At 35.3% G+C, this 21,319-nt stretch overlaps 1 long non-coding RNA gene across 1 annotated transcript; it reads left to right on the top strand.

Moving 5' to 3' along the window:
- Positions 1–589: 589 nt before the first annotated feature.
- Positions 590–19,907, top strand: LOC118645970. The gene is made up of 3 exons (XR_004963600.1): positions 590–2,378; positions 13,984–14,123; positions 17,237–19,907. It is a non-coding gene; the product is annotated as an uncharacterized LOC118645970 (long non-coding RNA).
- Positions 19,908–21,319: the final 1,412 nt, after the last annotated feature.

Genomic DNA, 21,319 nt, shown 5'->3' with positions numbered 1-21,319 from the left:
TGTTGTGAGCGGCTGCCTCGGATATAGTTCGCGGACATACAGACACACAGACATCCGGTATTACGTAGTCATTTCTAGACCTATCCACTTGCTACAGAACAACATATATTTAAAAATTTACAAAACTGGATCAAAAATACTTTCGCGAAAATACAGAATGTTTTAAAAATAATGACTGCAATTTTTGAAAAAAAAAAAAATGCTTTTTCGAAACAACCTGTATATTAAAAATCGAATCTATGACAGCCATTCTTGAAAAATTTGGAAAATTTTGAGACAGGTTGCAAGAGGATCACAAATGACGGAGTAGTTCGCAAACATACCGACATACAAACACAGTACTTATAAGATAAAACGGTAAAAATGCCGAATAGGGGGAATTCAGTCCTAATGACCATATTTGCTTGATTGAATCATGTTCCATGAAGTGCACTAACTTTAAAATTACAAGTTATTCTTTGTTTTCGACTTTTAATAACTTTATAATATTTTTGCATACAATGAAAAATATGATTTTCCGAAATATTGTACAGCTGTATTTTGTTTTTACATTTTGGACACCTTATTTTTTCATGAACTACTTTTTTCGCACAAATAATTCCACATAAATTCAAAGTTACATGAAATATTAATAAACTTGTGCAAACGCATTATGAAATCTTTCTCTATAATGTTCACTGACTAAAGTATTTCTGTGGACTAAATACTCAATACGTATTGATGTAATGTAATCTGCGAACATAAACCTTTGTAGGTACAAACATAAACATAAACCTGCAAAGCGAGGTCTACCCTTTTTGATTCAAGTTTCATAAATATGATACATGATCAAAGCTTAAAGTAAACAACGTCCACGCTTGTACCACATAGGTTTGCAACTTTCCACGCTGTTCGTTTTTAATGTTTTCGCATTAACCAAATAGCGACATAAAATTGGTGGGTTAAAGTTAGGAAAAATTACGGAGAGGGGGCTCCGCCCCTTCCCCGCCCACGCGTTTTCTGAGAATATATTCATTCTCTTTCAATCAAAAGCACAAATAGTTCGATGCAAAATATTATCTGTTTTAAACAAAAGTATTTATGCAACTTTTTTTGTTAATAACTTTTTAACGAATTACGAGCGACGGCTAATATCTTTTGAAGGTCACTCAGGAGGGTATCCTTTACGAGTCTAATGCCCAGTTTATTTACTTATTAATTTATGTACTTGTTTTATGACCGAAAAAGTTTATTTACATAGTTTACAAATCAATTTTTTTGTTCCTATGGCATTGTTAACTTAACCAAGTACTGACTGTATGCTTAATTGTTAATATTATATGTATATGCGCCAGCGCAAATACGATGCGACTGTCATCGGCACCTGAGCTTTTTTTTTCCTGCAAAGTCATTATTGACATACAAATTTGCTCGGCAAAAGTTTTCCCCATGATTTCCCGCTTTCTAAGCTGTATTTTCTTACTGTATATGGGTCTAAGAATCATATGGAACAGGTTTTATTCATTTGCAAGTGGGGCCGAAAATCGATAATTTCTAATATTGTTCTTTGCGTTTTTTTATTAAATTTTATCACTTTAAATTATACAAAGTAACAAATGATATGCCAATAGAATAAATAATGGTACATTATACACTCGGACAGCCACTTCTTAAAGACGGAAGTACAGAATTTTGCATAATGCATTATAGTGTATGATAAGAGAATCAATGTGTTGTTCGTTCCTTTCCCTTGCAACATTAACAGAAAATAAATTCTAATTCAAACAAAAGACTAATAATAAGATAAAAATAAAATTTTATAATCTTTTGTCAATATCACATCAGTTTTACATTTATGATGTGTGAATGGACCGCTTGACACAGTGGAAGGGAAAGCCGGGCGAATGAGAAGCAAGATAGATTGCGTAGTTCAATACGAACTAATTGAATTTACTAAAAAGAAACGGAAGAGATTGCAACCTATCTTGCCTCTCACTCTATTCACCCGGCTTTCCTTCCACTGCGTCAAACATACCATTCTACATATCGATGGTGGGAGGCTAGGCTCCACCCATGCAAGGTGGACTCCACTGCCTGTCGTCGCTGGGTGGGAGAGCTCTCTTGAGTGATAAGAGAGAGCGATCAGTTCCGATCGGGCAGTCTGTTATGGGCTTTTGTGCTGTTCGGACGTTTTCTGTAGTGAGTAGGTAGATCAAGTAAGAATAAGACGAGAGCAGTGAAGGAACCTCCCCGAACCTTCGCACGCCTTATTTCATGACAAAATTCCACGTTCTGAGAATAACTCACTGAAGAAATTTACTTTTTATAATATATTTGACTGCTTCTCGCAACACATAGTACAGGACGACGAGGATTCTTTCGACTTCAATAACTCAAATGTAAGTAATCACAATGTTATTGACAATACGGATGAGCATGGGCTTACAAACAGCTTTCAACATCAAAGTAATATTCAAAATTCTAACCGTCGAGATTTTAAATTACCTCCCGTATATTTAGCCTCTAAGATATATAACTACTCCACCTTTTCACAGATTGTCAAAAACAGCATTAGAAATAATTTTTATATAAAATATCTAAATAATCAAATTAAATTACAATTCAATTCCGTTAAAGATTTTACTGATTTTAAAACATTTGCTATATGTAAAGGATGTAAATTTTATACTTACTCTCTCCCGGATGAGAAAAGTATCACTGTAGTCTTAAAGGGTTTACCTGTATTATCTATTGACACCATTAAACAAGAACTTAAAACTATGGGATTCTTAGTCAATAATTGCTCACTCATTAATCCCAATTTAACTTATTATGCTATATATAAAATAAATTTGAGTGCTAAACATAATTTTACGCAACTTAGAAAAATACAATATTTTCTCAACATGCATGTTTACTGGGAGAAATTTATTAACAATCGCTCAGCTATACAGTGCTTCAGATGTCAAGCCTTCGAGCATACCTCAATCAACTGTTATAAATCGCCAAAATGTGTGAAATGTGCATAAAATCATTTCACATATGAATGTGATAAGTCTTCAGACGTACCAGCTAAGTGCTGTAATTGCACCGGAGATCACCCGGCAAATTATACAGAATGTCCTTCATATACTAAACATATAAAAAAACGTTCACCCAAACAAAAATCGTTTAGATTGTATGCTCCTGCTCATCCGAACTTTCTTAATGCAAGCTATCAAAAAATTGTTATACACAAATTGCTTGGTTCAAACAAATCTTCTCCTCCTTTAAACTTTACTCAAATGGATACGGGCTTTTCATCTGATCCGAACTCTATAGCTTATGACTTGTATTGCGCTTCACAAGCACATTTTAATTCAAGCAAAACATATACTGGTGCTCTTAAAAACGCTCATAGCAATCATTCTGATGCTCACATGAATTCAAATAACAATGATTTTATAGAATTCAATTTGTTATTGGTTAAAATTCGCAAACTGAATCAGACTGTTAATGTTAAAAATATGTTGTCAATTATTAAAAATCTTAATGCCAAATTGGCTTATTGTTAGGACAATTTTAAAAAACTTCAGGCATTTATAGAAGCAGCTAATTTAATTTAAATGCTCACAATGTCGATATAAAACAGACTAATTAAAATGTGCTTGTGGAATGCCACCAATTTAAACAATAAACTTATAGAATTCAATTTTTTCCTACACTGAGAAAAAAATTTCTTTAAAAAAAAAAAAATTTAATTGTTCCAAGAAAATTATTTCTTTGAATGATTCTTGGAACATATTTACTAGATTCTAGCAACGATAATTACTTAAATGAAATATTTATTTTCAAAAATCAAAAAAATATTTACCAACATCAACGCGGATATTAATTAGAATCAACCAAATATTTACATAAATAAGTTGATTGGGCATCGGCTACGAAAGAAACATTTTGTAGATTGTGTTACGTCCGGCTGAGATTTTTGAGCCGGCCGTCACGATCCAGGCAAGGATCGCGGCCTGCGATGACGCGTTGCCAGGACAACGCGCACGCCGGCAGATTCACGCGCTCTCGGTGCCGGGCTCGAGCGATCACGCGCTGCGAACGTGCGGGCCACTCGATCGGCACGTACAATCTAATTAAAAGATATAACTTTTGATGAACCGCGCTAAAAATCGTTAAGACACGAAAAGGGGAGTAATCCTCCCCCTAGCCAGCTTCCCCCTGAGGCGCCTCAAACCTGTGCATTTAGTAGAAATCGCGTAAATCGGTCAATTAACGGGACAAGGTAATTAACCCACTAAAAAAGAAACTGGCGAACGTTCCCGCTGGCGCCGACGTAGCCATGCCTACGCGGGACCGTTCGGGGTTGGATATTGGGGACCCAACGCCCTTAATTGATTGATAAGCGAATTAAAAGAGATCGAACACGCGGAGGTGCATGCTGATCCAGAATCTCGCTATCCTAACTCCACTCGTAAAAACTCGAGTAAAGAATGCAGGCGATTGCAGGGAACGTGGGACAGTCACACACCCCGCGACCAAAAATTGTGAATGGGGAGGCGGTAATTCATCTAGTGACCATAGAGCCGTATCCGGTAATTCACTAATTGCCAAATTACGTGACAGGCACTAGATGATTTACTGCCCCCCTTTCCACGCTCTTCACCCCCGAACTCCCTCGGTTGGGAGTATAAAAGGCGCAGATTTCGCGCAGATTTAGAGATTTTGCCTCCTCGTCTCGCGCCGAAAGGTCGTTGGACATAGTTCCTATTTTTTCGCGTTAAGAACTTAGAATATTCTGTCAATTTAAAGACTTAGAATAATTTTCAATTTAAAGACTTAGAATATTTTTCGATTTAAAACTTAGAATAATTTTCAACTTAAAGACTTAGAATATTTTTCGATTTAATGACTTAGAATATTTTCTCGTGTCAAACAAAAGAACTTGGCATACATTCAATTATCGAATAAATTATAACACCAGAGAAGGCAATTTCTCTCTCGCCCTATTAATACGTTCCGTATATTACAGATAGCGATTTCCGATCACCGCGATCGAGCGTGCGTGCGAGTGCAACCGACGTGTGAAATCGACGAGTGTAAAGGTGCTAATTCTCTCCTTTTTTTTGTTTTAATTAAAGCAATTATATTCGTGACAAGCAGGTTTCTTTCTTTTTTCCTTTTTTTTTGTGTGTGCGTTCCGTTCGCTCAGCGTGGAGTGTTGTGCGATAGTGGTGGTGCTTTGATCCCTCGGGAAACTTTACTTCCTCTCACAGACAGTGAGAGTTGCGAACTTGGCGCTGAGCTGTAGTTCCGCAAGGAACTCAGCGGCCCCCGTCACACGCAGAGTGAGCGCGTTCGCGTTCTCTCGCGGCAATCGGGAGGATCGCCAGCCACATTCGCTTATCTCTTTCTGTCGCCCTCCTATCCCTTCGAGGACAGCCAGCCAACGGTGCGGGAAGGTGCGCGCTGTAAAGTGTACACCCTTCCCCGTCAACCGGCCCTGCGAAAGTTGGAAGACTTTAGCGTGGGCGCGGGATAGTCGGCGCGCGTTCGCGTTTCGACAAACCGACAGCACCGGAGCGGACGCCGAATACGGTGCCGCTACTTTACTAGGCGCCTCCACCCAAATTCATGGTGCGAGGTATATGTCCTTCGATCCGCACTCTGTCCACGCTTCCTAGTAAACCCAGCGCTAGAATTCGTCGCGCGAAGCACCTATCGGTCGTGCCACCCGCTAGTATACACGCGAAATTAAATTCTCACCAACGAGTTAACCATCGCGAAATTTACTTCCGAGTAGAAAACATAAAATAAATTGAGAGAATCAAAGAAATGGCATTCTTCCCCGCAGATGGGAAGATCTAGGCGCGGCGGTAGGAAGGTCCAGCTGAGGCGGCTGTACGCCGAGCTGGTGGAACACAGGGAGTTTGACCCCCGTGTTTTCGACCGACCGCTGCCGGTAGCCCTGACGGCACCCCCGCTTCAGCCCTTGCCTTCACCGCGTGAACTCTTTCTGCCAATGACTGTTCCGGGCCCTGCCTATATCCACGGGAGTACCATTCACGGACTCTCACCGCGCGCGGGCTACCAAAAGCCCACTATTATTGATGACAGGATGGTCGCCGCCGACACGGTCATCAAGGCCACCATTTCTATAGTGGAATTCAATTAAATCAGTCAAATAAAAGAATCCGCCAGAATTTATCTTTTTTTTTCTCTTACCCGCTGTTCCTCGCGATCTCTCTCCGTTTCCGCTCGGCGGAGCAAAGAATAAGAAATAATCATAGTAAACTAAATAGATAAAACCAAACAATTCGATCCTTGGCCCCGCCGGACGTAACAATTGAAGGAAATATTAGCTTTAAGTGAAGAAATATTTACTTCTACCAATGCAAATATTTACTATAATCAACTAAATATTTATTTAGATATGTCAAATGAGTACCGACTACGAAAAAAATATTTCGTAGAATGAAGCAAATATTTGGTTAAGGTGAAAAAATATTTACTTCTATCAATGCAAATATTTACTACTTTCAACTAAATATTTTTTTTAATATGTTGATTGGGCGCCGGCTACAAAAAAAATATATTTCATAAATTAAAGGAAATATGCTTTAAAATATTGCTAAAATAAAGGAAATATTGCTTTAAATTAAATTATATTAACTATTATCAATGCAGATATTTACTAGAGGTAACTAAATGCTTATTTATAAGCGTTGAATAGTCTTGGTTACAAAAAAATATTTCGTTGGGATAAAGAAATATCTACCAGAAATAAGGAAACAAATAAGAACAATGAATAAAATGAATCATTGAGAAAGAAAAAAAGTCTGTAAAAAGCAAAGAAAATATGTACTAGTATTAACGTAAATTTTTAATTTAAGATCAACAAATATAGCTTTAGTGTGTTGCTAAATAGAACTAGGTTGTAAAGGACATATTTCATACAAAGAAATAAAATACAATTATTTTTAATGCCATCTATATATATTTCGTATATTTAACATAATTTTAAAATTACATTAATACGTTAAGTGCCAAGTAGATTTTAATATTACAACTACTTTCTCGAAAATTTTATAGTAACATTTATTACGTACAAACGTGCGCCCGCATTTACAAGAAAAGGTAATACGCAAAGATATTCCTTTTCACTCCTTCATAAGCTATGTTAACAATTACAAATACACACACTGAGAAAAAAAGTAATTGATTCAACAAAATGTTTAGTTGCGGGCTGCCAACAAAAGATATACTTAATACAATAATATTTGCTGTTAATGCAAGTGCAATAACGTTGATTGGATTATATATTTATATTGCAATACCATATATTGTTGCATTGAATATATCTTTTGTTGGCAGCCCGCAACTAAAAAATTTTGTTGTATCAATTACTTTTTTTTCTCAGTGCATGTAAAACAAAACAAAAAAGATGTTTTTGAAATATCACGGAAAAATTAAAAAAATTTTTTATATTTGTAAAATAATTCAATGTATTTTATATATATATATATTAATAACATACAACATATGTAATCACATTTTATGCAACTATAGTTCCTAATTAAAATTTCAAGTATTCTAAATAATAAAACTGCGGAGAAAATAGCAAATCCAATCTTGAAATTTTAACACGTTACATAAAAAACATATATGAGGCAAATGGCTTAGTACTTTATCTTAAAAGTATAGAGGAATATAATGTTTTTCATCTGGTATAACTTTAACATAGTAAACGGTACAATCCCTGAGATCTTTCTGAGAAACAAAACCCCATTTCTGCGTCTCATATATTTCAAACGAACAAAAATGACGTTTATGACAGACTGGTTATCAGTGTAATATATAAAAAAAAACTTCCTTTAATAGACTTATAACAGTATGCTTAACTTTGGCAAGTTCATTATCGTTACTTATACATATTATAGAATTTAAATCATATTTATTCCCATTTATTATTATCCATGTTATACATTTATAATCTTTTAAAGAATCATGAGGTAAAAGGTTTCGTAAACAGTCATAATTACTCATTAAATGCAATTTCGAAACACTAGCGCCAATAGAAATATCATCTGTAAAACCTTGGTTGCACAGAAATCTATAGCATAGTTGCAGTTGATGTTTTATACTTATTGTTAGTGTAAATAAAGGATTTACTCGCGTTTTACATGTCTTACTGTTTTCTTTAATTTGCAAGTGTTTAGCTTCAAATCGTGTATATGTCATGTTTTTTAGAGGTTTCCATACACTAAAAAAATAATTTTCTTGACATAACCAAAATTTGGTAGACTAAACCAAATAATTTGGTAAAAATAGGAACAAACAAATATTTTGTTGTCCTAACAAAAAAATTTGGTTCTTTTTATTTAGTATTGACAACCAAAATTTTAGTACCGGCAACCAAAATGTTTTTTTGTCTGAAATACATTTAATTATCGACAACCAAAATGCTTAGTATTAACAACCAAAATGTTTTTTTGCCTGAAATATTTAGTTATCGACAACCAAAATGTTTAGTATCAACAATCAAAATGTTTTCTTGTCTGAAATAAAAGTATTTTACTGAACACCCGTATTTTTGGTAGAAAATTTATTTTTATTTTTATTTTGTTACAAAGTTTTACTTTTATTTTATTTTACTATAAAAAATATCTTATTTATAACAAAATAAAAAAATTTGATACAAATACATCTGATGAATTATTTGATGTACTCTGTTTGTCAGTGTTATGACCATAATCAAAGTCTTCAGTTAATGTTGTATTTAATGATTCATCTATTGGAGAATTTTTCGATGCATACGATGTCTATCAAAATAGAACAAAAGCCTTGATGAATATATTGTTTTTTTATTAATCATATTTTATATTGCATGACTCTATATTTTATTAATTTGTCTTATAATTTGTTTTATTTTATTATTTATATTTAAAAGAAAAACTTAATTTATACATTATTTTTTATATATATACCGAAAAAGTATACAATATGTAACAAATCTTTTTTTTTAAATAAAAGTACATTATACATACCGAAGGTTGTACATCATTACTACTGCATTGTGAAAATTTGCTTTTTGTTTCTTCACGCAGTTCCTTCTGTAAAAATAGCAAAATATTACATTTTCAAATAAATTTCTTAAAAATCTTGAAAAACAAAATTTTATTATCTTACTAATTTTAATGTCTATCAATTGTTTTCTTTTTTCTAGAAAAGAGCGAACTCCTCCAATTGTTGTGATTAATCGTGCTACTTCATTTTTGTTTATTTTTAGAAAAGTATCTTTATCAATGTCCTCCTCTATAAGACATAAATGTAAGAAGTAAAGAATTTATTATTATTTGACGATCTCTAATCTTAACTCCTTTCAATTATAATAAAATCATATCGATCATGTAATAAATTTTTCATAAATTCTAAATCAATAAAATTGTATAATACATTTTTTCTCCGTTGCTAGCTAAGTGTAAAATTTTGAGAGCATAACAGTGCAGTTACGAAATTATTTTTCATACGATGTCTAACCAACAATTGTACAGTGTATACATTATTCGTTAGATAAAAACGATTTAATTGTAATTCAGTTATTTCACTTTCATAGTTCTGCCCAGCAACAGACTAAAAAATTCTAAATATTCTAATATAATATATGTATATAATTTTTAATGATAAAATAACATACTAAATATATGGCCGGCTAAATAAAAAAAATATCAATATCTGGTTATTGTCATAATAAAATTTAACACATAAAATAAACGTAAATATCGTATTTATTAAAAATATATATTCTGTGTACTTACCAACAAATCGATCCCACCATTTCGATAAATTCCATTCACTTAGTTTTTCTTTGACGAATTTTCGATCCTCACTCATTATACCACGTTATTTTTACTTCACAATTTTTAGACACAAAAATATGCAAGGTAGATTATTTCAAAAGGAGATAGTAAATATGTACTAAATCTTGAACATAGAGATGCTGCGTAGCGACGCGGCGATCATCAGCGACCATGTGCCATGTGCCCACTACCGACTACAACTTGTTCGATCATGTTCGATATGACGCGACGCGAGGTGCGTACGCATAAAAGGGCACATGCGTGAAAACTCACTATTGGTCGTTGCCTATTGTAAACAGCTGCCGCAAAGAATGCAACATCAAAATCTTTTTGACTGACTAAAGGTTTGTTTCTGCCAACATAAATTAACTTCAATCTCCGTTTAACTTACTTTTGATCTTTTTTTAATTTTTGGAATTAGAATAAGATAACAAATAAATTAAACCAAGATTAAAGTTAATTTACATTGGTAGAAATGGACCTAACTGTCGAACTTTAGAGAAATATTTTGTTAGTTAAAAAAAATATTTTCTTTTGCGAAAATTAATTAAGACATTAATAATTTTCAAATTATAAATAATTAAAAAAAAATTTCTCGCAAATTAAACTTTGTGGAATTTAAAGACTAACATAATTATATTTTTCAGTTAATTGTAGACACAGTTTACTTTTATAAATTGTGTTATACAGGATGTTCCAAAACATTGGTCAACGCTCGTAAAAAGATAAAAGGGATCGAGACGAATATAAAAGTCCAATATTGTCTTGGGTTAGGTCTTGAGTTAAATTCACTAATAATCGAGATATTAATTGTTCAAATTATGCGAATGAGAACGCGTGGAGGAAAGAGCTTGATCCGCTTGAGCCATAACACGGAAAAAAATCTATCGTAAATGTATGATAAGCTTTTATTATTTACTGTTTACAATTACGATAGAAATTAATTTGATTATTTGTAGACTCCATACGTTAATATCACGATTATTGGTGGACCTAACCCAAGACAATATTGGATCGACTTTTATGTTCATCTCGATCCCTTTTACTTTTTTACGAGCATTGACCCATGTGCGTTGGGACACCCTATATATTAATAAACATAAAAAATGTTTATTATTTATATATAATATACAATAAAATAAATAATTCTATTAAAAATAACATTGTTTTTTTATTAACGAAATTAAGCAAATAATTTGGTTGAGTTAACTAAAACAAATTTTTGAATTTTGTTTTCTGTATAATAAATTTGGTTAGTATAACCAAAACGTTTTATACTACCAACCAAAACGTATGTACCAAATATTTTGGTTGCAATTAAGAAAATAATTTTTTTAGTGTATGTGCGCATAATTCTTGCGTAATGCAGAAAATTATGGTGTTTGTATTTTAATGAATTAGGAAATAATTTGCCGTGTAACGAAAGATATTCAAAAATAAGTACTTCCAATAAATCAATAGTCTGTCTATTTACGGCATGTAAAAAAGCAATACATACCATCTGTCGTAAAATTAAATATAATGCCCAGATAACGTTATTGACTGGAATAATGTCTCCAATAATTAAACAAAGATTTAAAACAAGGTATTTTATTTCGGAAGATGAAATAATCAAATACTCTTTTTCTATTAAATTTTGCGTTATTACAGAAATATTTTCACCAAAAAAAGTTTTATTAAAATATCGAAGTTTTTCATTAAAAACTTTTAGCGTAAATAGTCGATTCGTTACGATAAAATTCTTTAACATTTTCTCAATATCATAACGACATACACCGTCTAAACTAGAAGATCGTGCATGTGCATGGGATCAACAGAAAAGTTCTCTGTAACATGAAAATTAGGAATCCTATTAAAAATACACTCTTCGTCTATTCCAAAAATCTTTTCTTTACAGTGATCTGTGTAATTTGTTACCGTAACTTACGCTGGTTGATAATTTAAGTATTATTTATTTATTTATTTATTTTAATTCTTACCTATGTTACGTCCGGTTAAATCATTCTCACCGTCCGTTACGAGCATGCGGAGCACCGCGCCGAAAAATCGTGTTGCCTGGTAGTTAGGCGCTAGCGTTCACGCCGGGCTCAGGGCATCACGCGCTGTAAGCATGCGGTCCATACGGATGGCACGCATGCTTAATATAAAACGCTAATTATGAGCAAATTACCGAGGGAAACGAAAAATCTCCAAAGGGAAGCGACCCCTTTTTTTTGGGAGATTCATTCTGAGGCACCTCAGCCTCAGACTGATAAAATAAACCGCATAAGTTAATTAATTAAATTAACTTGATAATGATTTGTTAGAGAGGAGACGGGACTCTACTGTTGCGCGTGGCTGTGCACCCGCGATCGTGGGGAAGTATTCGGCGCGGGGCGGCGATGGCCGAGCGTCCTTAATTAGCGATAAATAACTCCAGCGGACTCCGGGCGCGATGAGGAGCACGCAGAACCTCCGTGGTCGCTAAGCGTCGTATCCCGAGGTCCGTAGTGAAAAACTGGGGTTAGGAATTCGTTCGATTAAAAAGAGTGGGCGATAGTCCCGCTCCGCGCAAGTGGAGAATATGAGCGCGAGAACGGAATCCCATCCGACGGAAGTAGAATCAAACATAAAAATTGACTAATTGCGGAAATAATTGACAGGCGTCGGGTAATTTACGACCCGCCGCTCATAGCTCTTCACCTCCGATTACCCTCACTTTGAAGTATATAAGGCGAGATTTTCGGGCGAAACCCGGATTTTGCCTTCTCGATTCTGACGGAGAGTACGTAGCGTGTCATTATTAGAGTTGCTTTTCGGACTTAGAATATTTCTGCGAGAATTGAAATCGTGATCACGGACTTAGCCGTTCGAGAGTGAAATCAAATCGCGAAGTTCGGACTTAGATTATTTCCGCGAGATCATACTCCGGACTTAGCCGTTTGAGTGACAATTAAAATAGTGAATTTCGGATTTTTGATTATTTCCGCGAGATTATACTCCGGACTTAGCCGTTCGAGTGACAATTAAAATAGTGAATTTCGGATTTTTGATTATTTCTGTAGTTTATACTCAATCTGTGTGAATCGAGGCGGCAACTTCCGCACCTAACCCTCTCTTACGTTTTCTTTTTTTTTATATATATTATCATTATATAGATCCGATTGCGAGCAAGTGTGCGAAAACGTGTGTAAAGGTGCTAGAGTTCAGCGCTGTTCCCCTTTGTTCTATATATAAAGTGAGTGATTAATTCGAATTTTGAGCGATTCATTTTTTTGGGGGTTTCTCCCCCCCCTTTCTTTTTTTTCTCTTTGCCTAGTGAAGAGTTCTACGGAGGAGAGTGAGATTGCTTGCGCATCGGGAGGACTCGCGACGTCCGCGCGTCTTCCCCGATAGCGCAGCCACTCCGGTTCCCCCTGCGTGGGCGCGCCTTGCGCGCTACCTCAGAGGGATCGGACGTTGACCCTCTTTCTCTCTCTCTTGGGTTCTTTTTCTTTCTCCCCAAGTAGGTAACCGCTATAGTGTCTTGGAGAGGGGAGATTGAGATTTGCTTGCGCATCGGGAGCTTTTTTCGGCTCGCGCGCCAACGCCGCCAAAACCGCCAACGCCGCCTCCCGGAGAGGCTGCCCCCGATGCCGGGCCATCTACGGCCGACGCGACTAACGTGCCCTTCGGCCAAGGCACTCCTTTTCAATCGGGCTATCGAGGGCCCGTAATACTCGAAATTAGGCCAGTAAGGTCGGACACTGTTATCCCGGCCCGAATAAGACTGGTGTTACCGGAAATAAATAAATTAAATTAATATCCGTTTTCGTTCGTTCTCCTTATTATTCCGCTCGTACGCTCCCTAAAACCCCGCCGGACGTAACACCTATCTAAATTTTATGTATTGTCATACTTAGTGATCTTGTATTCTTCTGAACCTCTTACCGCAACTCCAAACTACTTCTAATGTATCTCACTCACTAAATGAAAGAAGTCAACTTCCGGCTCTAACTATTCATTTTTAGCTTTTCATCTGTTTCAGTTTCATTTCTTTTGGCATATATGCCTTTATCGGACTGCTCTCGGCTCTTTTTTTTTGTAAATTTTTCCCAATACTTATACTTTGGACATAAAGCTCTAATCCTATTGTAAATCCTTATGCTTCATTGTTATTTTCTCATGGTATATACAGGTTATAGGCTGAGACCCTGGGTACTGTGATCGAATTTTATTGAAAAATAAAAAAAAAGTTCCGATCGGGCAGTCTTCAAAGATAGCTGCCCGGTAAGTGTGAGTAAGTGCGAAGGCGCAATTTCATCTACCCGGGATTGAGTAAGTTAATATATTTTTCATTATTTTCCTATTTTAAAATAGAGATGGCTATCGATACTTGAAAGTCTTGAAAGTACTGTTGCCTTTTTTCCGTAATGTCGATTGGTCCTCTCGCTGCGCTTACTTCGTGTTGCGAAAGATAAATGTAATGTAATGTCAACTCGCAAGTGACAGCAATGAATGATAGATTGTGAATAATACTACCGTGATCAAAAAATAAGGTAAATTTTTTATTTAAACTTTGCGGGTACTATAAAATCATGAAATTATTTTTTTGTGGATTGGTAGTACTGTTTTTGACATCTATGCAAAGTTTCATGTCAATATATTTAATTGCTGCAGAGTTACACGTGTTTTTGTAAACATACAAAAGTGAGTTTTTCGATTTTTAACATGTCTGATTTTGTCGAGCAAAGAATTTGCATTAAATTTTGTTTGCGAAATGAATATTCTGCCGCGGAAACATTGAAAATGTTGCAGAAGGTCTTTGGTGATATATAAGGCTATGTCGCAAAAAATGTTTACAAGTGGTACAAAGACTTGAAAGAAGCCCAAGAACGAGTTTAAGACGAATAGCGCCACGGACGACAATCAACATCTACCGATGAAAGCCATGTTAAGGAAATCAAAGATTTGGTGCTCGAAAATTGTCGATTGACAATTAGAGACCTTGCTGATGCTGCGGGCATTTCATTTGAATCAACCCAAACTATTTTAAAAGATGTTTCGAGTCTCAAACGTGTTAAATCTTGATTAGTTCCAAAAACACTCAATTCTTTGAGAAAAAAGCTTCGCGTTGACATCTGTAAAACAATGATTTTTGACTACCAAGAAGTCATGAAACGCATCATTATGGGAGATGAGACTTGGATCTATGCATACGACCCGGAAACAATCGACCAATCGAGCAAATATCGTGCAAAAGGTGAACAAAGACTGAAAAAACCGTGCCAAAGTCGTTCAAAAATCAAGGTCATGTTCAGGATTCTAAATAATGCATTACTTTTTGTAATGCATTACGGTTTCATTAAAGAATATTTTTTCAATAACCAATACGAAGATTCTCAATTAAGCATTACTTTTGAAATAATTAATGCAATTTTTTTTATTACGCATTACTTTGAAATAATTAATGCGATTTTTTTCATTACGCATTACTTTTGAAATAAGTAATACGATTTTTTTCATTACGTATTACTGTTTTAATAATTAATAAGTAAAGAAATAATTACTTATTAAAAAATTAATAAGTAATGCATTATTTTTTAATTTGCATTTTTATTACCCTAGTCATGTGACAGTTTTCTTCGATTATCGCATTATGAATTTCTTCTGTCAGGCCAAACTGTTAACAAGGAATATTATTTGAATGTTATGCGTCGTTTGCGTGAAGCTAAATTCTCGCCTCAAGAGGCCAGAATTATGGGCAGACAATTCTTGGTTTTTGCACCACGATAATGCACCATTCCACACTGCATTGTTTCTTCGAGAACATTTCGCCAAAAACTTGATCCATCTCATTCCACAACCACCGTATTCGCCTGATTTAGCACCGCGCGACTTCTGGCTGTTCAACAAACTCAAAAGACCACTCCGGGGACACTGTTTCGACTCGATTGAGGAGATAAAAGCTGAATCAAAGAAAGTATTGAAGGCCATCTCGGAAAAAGACTTCTCTGACTGTTTCAAGGATTCGAAAAAACGTTGGGATAAGTGTATTGTGTCGGACGGGGAGTACTTTAAAGGCGATGAAATTGATTTGGAAGAATAAATAAAGATTTTTCATTTTATAAATAAATTCACCTAATTTTTTCATCACAGTAATAGATATAATAGTATTGTTACGCGACGCGCGTCGCTCGGTATACTTCGCACCGCCAGTCAGCTGTAAGACCGATAACATCGATTGGCCGGTTGCCGGGAAAGATTTGTTTAGCAACGAGTTTGTTGTTTGTAAATAAGAAGAGATGTTCAGTTCTGCGCTGTGCCGGACTACTGCCGAGGAGGACGCATCGCAAATCTGTTTCCGTTCTTTTAAATAAAGTTGATGTTATATTGAAATATCGCCTAGCTTCTTTTCCGCGAGTGAGTGTGAGAGATTAAGACCGTTTCGACGCAACAGTATATATAATGAATGATAGATATAATTGTATAGATTGTATAGAAAAAAAATCGTGAAAGATGAATGATTTTAAAATTGTATATATGGTTATAAAGTTAAATTTTTTGGAAACAAACCTTTACATTTAAATTGCTATTTTATCATATGGTAAATATGGTAATTTTTCTCTGGATGTTTAAAAGAGAAAAAAGATCTCTGGAATTGTTAGATTTTTATGAGAGTTTTATCATTATTGTCTGCATTTTTCTTTATTTTGTAATATCATATTTAAAACTTATCTTTTTTGGTAATTTTTCTTTGGATGTTTAAAGAAAAAGATCTTTGGACTTGTTTGGCTTTTATGAGAATTTTATAATTATTGTCTGTATTTACCTTGATTTATTTTATAATATTATATTTAAGACTTATTTTTTTTAGTAATTTTTTTCTGGATGTTTAAAAGAAAAAAAAGCTCTCTGGACTTGTTTGGTTTTTCATTTGATAAGTTTTTTATTAAGTAGATATTTACTTACATAAATATAAATACAATTTGTAATAAATTAAAATGTTTATTTATTTTAATTAAAATATTTCTTTCTTAAAGTAGAAAAATTATTTAAAACAGAATTTTAATATTAAAAAAATCAGATTGTTACAATAAAAAAAAATAGAGTACTAATTTTCAAAAAATACCCTTGATTTAAAATTTTCATATTTTAAAATAAAAATGTAATATTTTAAGTAAATATTTTCTATAATTAACTAAATATTATTTAAAATGAAATGTTTTATTTACAATTACTAAACAGATTTATTAAAATAAAGAAAATAATAAAGAAGTAAAGAAATTTATTTACGTCTAGAAAAATTTTTTTCAATGTATATTATATTAAAAAATATATTCCAAGTAATATTTTCAAAAATATAGTATAAAAAATATACCAATGTTATGAATTAAATACGATTTATGACCAATAAAATAATTAACAAATAATATATATTATTTTTTCAGGATAGGCCATATATAGTAGAGGAAAGGAAAATAATGGATAAAAAAACACTTTTGAGTCAACTAAATAAGTGGCACGGAAATAAAGATCTGCTAGTCAAGGTACGAATTTTTTCTGTTTCTTTCTTTTTCAACTACAATTTAATATGAAATCAAAAAGTATGTCTGTAACAATATAGAAACAAACAGCGTGGATTTTATTTGGCGTAAAAAGTTGCAAATCCATGTAGCAAAGTACAAGTGCGGACGTCGTTTTACTCTGTAAGCAGGGGGAGGTGTGGGTGGACCTCACTTCGCGTAGAAACTCACAGACTCATGTGGTGCAAAAAATGCGTAGCCAAGGTGCAGAGGGAGGGACTTCCACGCTTTCCACGCCAAACAAGATCTACGCTGTTTGTTTCTTTATTCTGCGTCACGAAGATAGAATTATCTGCTTTAATCAAAAGTACACTGTACTTCCTATTTATATCCCGTAAGAATTTGCGTGCGTAATGTTAGACCTCGACCTTCTGGAGGCAAATTTGCGTTATCCCGCCCCCGACAAGCGCGCTAATAGCATTCGGCTTGTGTGCAGCCAGTATTTGCTACGCGCTTACTTTATTAATTTTTAACAAAATTCCCTTTTTCGCTCATTATAAGGGAATAAAAGGATCGAGCCAAGCGGAAGACGAGAGAGAAAGGGAAAGATAAAAACAAAGCGAAAATCGGTCCTCTCCGTCTCGCAGTCAGGCCCGTAATCTCTGTTCCCGATGAGCAAAAGAGAAAGAAAGAACCGCGCGTCTTGCGTCCGAGCGCGTGATTCTGTTTTATCACGCTGTATCGGTGAGCACGAAAACACCGGAATCTCATCGTATTATCTCGATTTATACATTATTGTTTCCGATCATATACAAATACACAGTGGTATAATTATACTTACAATAATAGGTGAGAGGATAACCAATTCCGGACTCACAGTTATATGTGTCTCAATTTAAGCAACACTAGTTTCGGGGACATACACGCGGTCCGTGAACACAAAGAATGATCCCAGAGCGTAATTGAATCGATAACCAATATGTTTCACTGAGCGTGTGTACATAAAGAAACTTAGGTAACTAAAATACATAAGGAGTGTAAGGGCACGCTGCCGCTTTGCAGCACGATCAGATTCTGACTGACTCATTTTGCTCGCCGAAAAACAAAAAACATCTCCAAATTGAGAGACGACCGCCCACAGGGCGCGCTACCTCGCGACACATCCGCCTCTATCACCGCGCCTCTTACAAATAAGAGCTAGTATTCCCACCAAACAGAACAATTACAGTAACATTGCGGCAATTTTGTAATATTGCTGTAATGTTGCTACAATGTTATAACATTGCCGCAATGTTGCTGCTATGTTCTGTGTATGCTGGGTTGTACTTGATTTTGGGCGCGAACGAGCAGCCCAGGCTTGCACCCCGATCACGGGTGCAATTACGCACATGATTTTATAAATATACATATATACATATATAAATAACATTCGTCGCGGCGCTTTGTAACGCCGGATGTAACACTCAAATAGTTTGAAAATTTTTTAGCGCCTTGCACGACCACAGTGGCCGTTTTTAAAGTCGTCGCATTCATCTTGAGACGCGAATGTACGATCATGGTAACGGATTTCCTGCGTTAATCGTCAAACTTTCCGCCAAAACTTGTTTTCTTCTGTTTTTTTTCTTTCTCCGTTTATTTTCGCTATTTTTTTTCTTTTTATTTTGCAAACCTCTAAAATTTTAAATTAAAGTAGGTAAGTTCAATAAATGGGGAGAAAAACGCGCAGGAGACGCCAGGCTGGAAGGGCTCACCAGCTCAAAAGGCTGAGGCGGAATCTCCACATAGCGGAGAAATTTAATCCCGCGGCGCAACAGATGGAAAGTTATTAGGCACTTGGGCAGCGACTGTCGGCGTACCTGACCCCTTCGAAACCGTAAGTTCGGAAATACATCTCGCGGCTCCGGGTCCCGCTGCCCGCATACGGAAAAAAATAACTTCGTAATAGTAGCTAAACTTCATTAGCTGAATCCAGGTTAGTTCTAACAGCTACCGCCTTAGTATCATAGCTAAACTCTATCTATTACAGCAAAACGACACTAACTGTAACGTAAAAGTTTAATAGCTGAATTCAAAGCGTATATTAGCACAAGCAGCCAAAAACGTTGCAGCCGTTGCTAAATTTCTTATCATGCACAAACATTATGGGATATGCTTCACAAGCTACAACACTTAGCACTCATAACTAAATTTATAGTTACGCGCGCAAACATTTGATTCGCAATTGTTTACGCGACGCTACTATTGGCGCCCTTAGTCGGGACCTTTCTATATCGTTATTCGGCAAATGTATACGCCAAAGTATAACGCTCGATTCTCTCATGAGTATATCGGTATATCTAAGACAGGTCATGCGCGAAGTGGACGCGTTACGTACTATTCATTGATGTTTGCTGCTGTAGATACCTTTTCGGTATCATAACCAACATTGTCGCACATTATAATAGTGATGTAACGAATATTCACATTTGCATTCGCATTCGCGAATATTCGCTGATTTCAAAGTATTCGCATTCGCATTCGCATTTACAGAAAATATGCGAATGTTTTGCGAATATTACTTTAGTAAAAGTTGGTCTCTTTAGAGGAAAAAAAAAAACAAAATAATGTAAAAAAATTAGACAATTCAATAATTTTCTTTTATTAAAGTTGGCCATTCTTAAGGATTTACATTGTAAACGACGTAAACAATGACTGCGTTCCGGCAAGACACTGCTACTGTAGCGCTACAGTTTACGCGCGGGCCAACTGGCTGCACCGAACCGACAGGTTCGTGCAAGTCAATATTCGCATTTGCATTTGCATTCGCGAATGTCGGTAACAGATATTCGCATTTGCATTCACATTCGCGAATATCTAAAATCGCACATTCGTTACATCACTATATTATAATCATAAGTGCGTTATAATGATTGTTTTGATGTTTGTCAGGACTAAAAATTAAAGTTTATATAATGTATGCTACATATAACGTATATTTATGTATATAAATTTTCAGTACTGACAGTGAATTTTAGAACACAGCCTTTGTTTGTAATAAGAATTACATAATAAGCTATATTCCGATACTGAATATAGATTTTCACTGCCAGTACAGAAAATATATAGTATATATTACGTAAACTATAAATTATCAGTACTAGCAGTGAACATAGCCTTAATATACATAATAAAGTAGACCGAGGAAAAAACTATAAAAGTAATAATGAATTATAAAGAATTTGAATTATTGTGGAACCCAAAACATGCATTATACCACAATAAATTAAAAAAAACCGCTTAGGAACAATTGACAAACCAATTTAAGTATCAGATAAAGTAGACTTTATTTTAAATTTTGATTTCTAATTCTTGAAGAAGTTATTAACTAACGTTACATTAATGTATTCAATTTATGTTATTTATTATAAAACTTTATTTAACATTGTACATTGTTACGTCCGGCTAAATCATTCGCGCCGTCCGTTACGATCATACGGAGCATCGCGCCGAAAATCGTGTTGCCTGGTAGCTAGGCGCTGACGTTCACGCGCCGCCGGGCCCAGGGTATCACGCGCCGTAAGCATGCGGTCCATACGGATGGCACGCATGCTTAATCTAAAACACTAATTACAGGCAAATTATCGAAGAAAGCGTAAAATCTCCAAAGGGAAGCGACCCCTTTTTTTTGCAGATTCATTCTGAGGCGTCTCAGCCCCAGACTGTTAGTATAAACCGCGTAAGTTAATTAACCAAATTAATTCGATAATGATTCATTAGAAAGGGGACAGGGCTCTACTGTTGCGTGTGGCTGTGCACCCGCAATCGTGGGGAAGTGTTCGGCGCGGGACAGCGGTGCCCGAGCGTCCTTAATTAACGATAAATGACTTCAACGGACTTCGGGCGCGAGGAGGAGCACGCGGAACCTTCGTGGTCGCGAAGCGTCGTATCCCGAAGTCCATGGTGAAAAATGAGAATTAGAAATTCGGTCAATTAAAAAGAGCGCGCGATAGTCCCGCGTCGCGCAAGTGG

The sequence above is a fragment of the Monomorium pharaonis genome, chromosome 6, assembly GCF_013373865.1.
Source record: "Monomorium pharaonis isolate MP-MQ-018 chromosome 6, ASM1337386v2, whole genome shotgun sequence".
Classification (NCBI taxonomy): Eukaryota; Metazoa; Arthropoda; class Insecta; order Hymenoptera; family Formicidae; genus Monomorium; species Monomorium pharaonis.
This window is presented reverse-complemented; position numbering and strand designations above follow the sequence as displayed.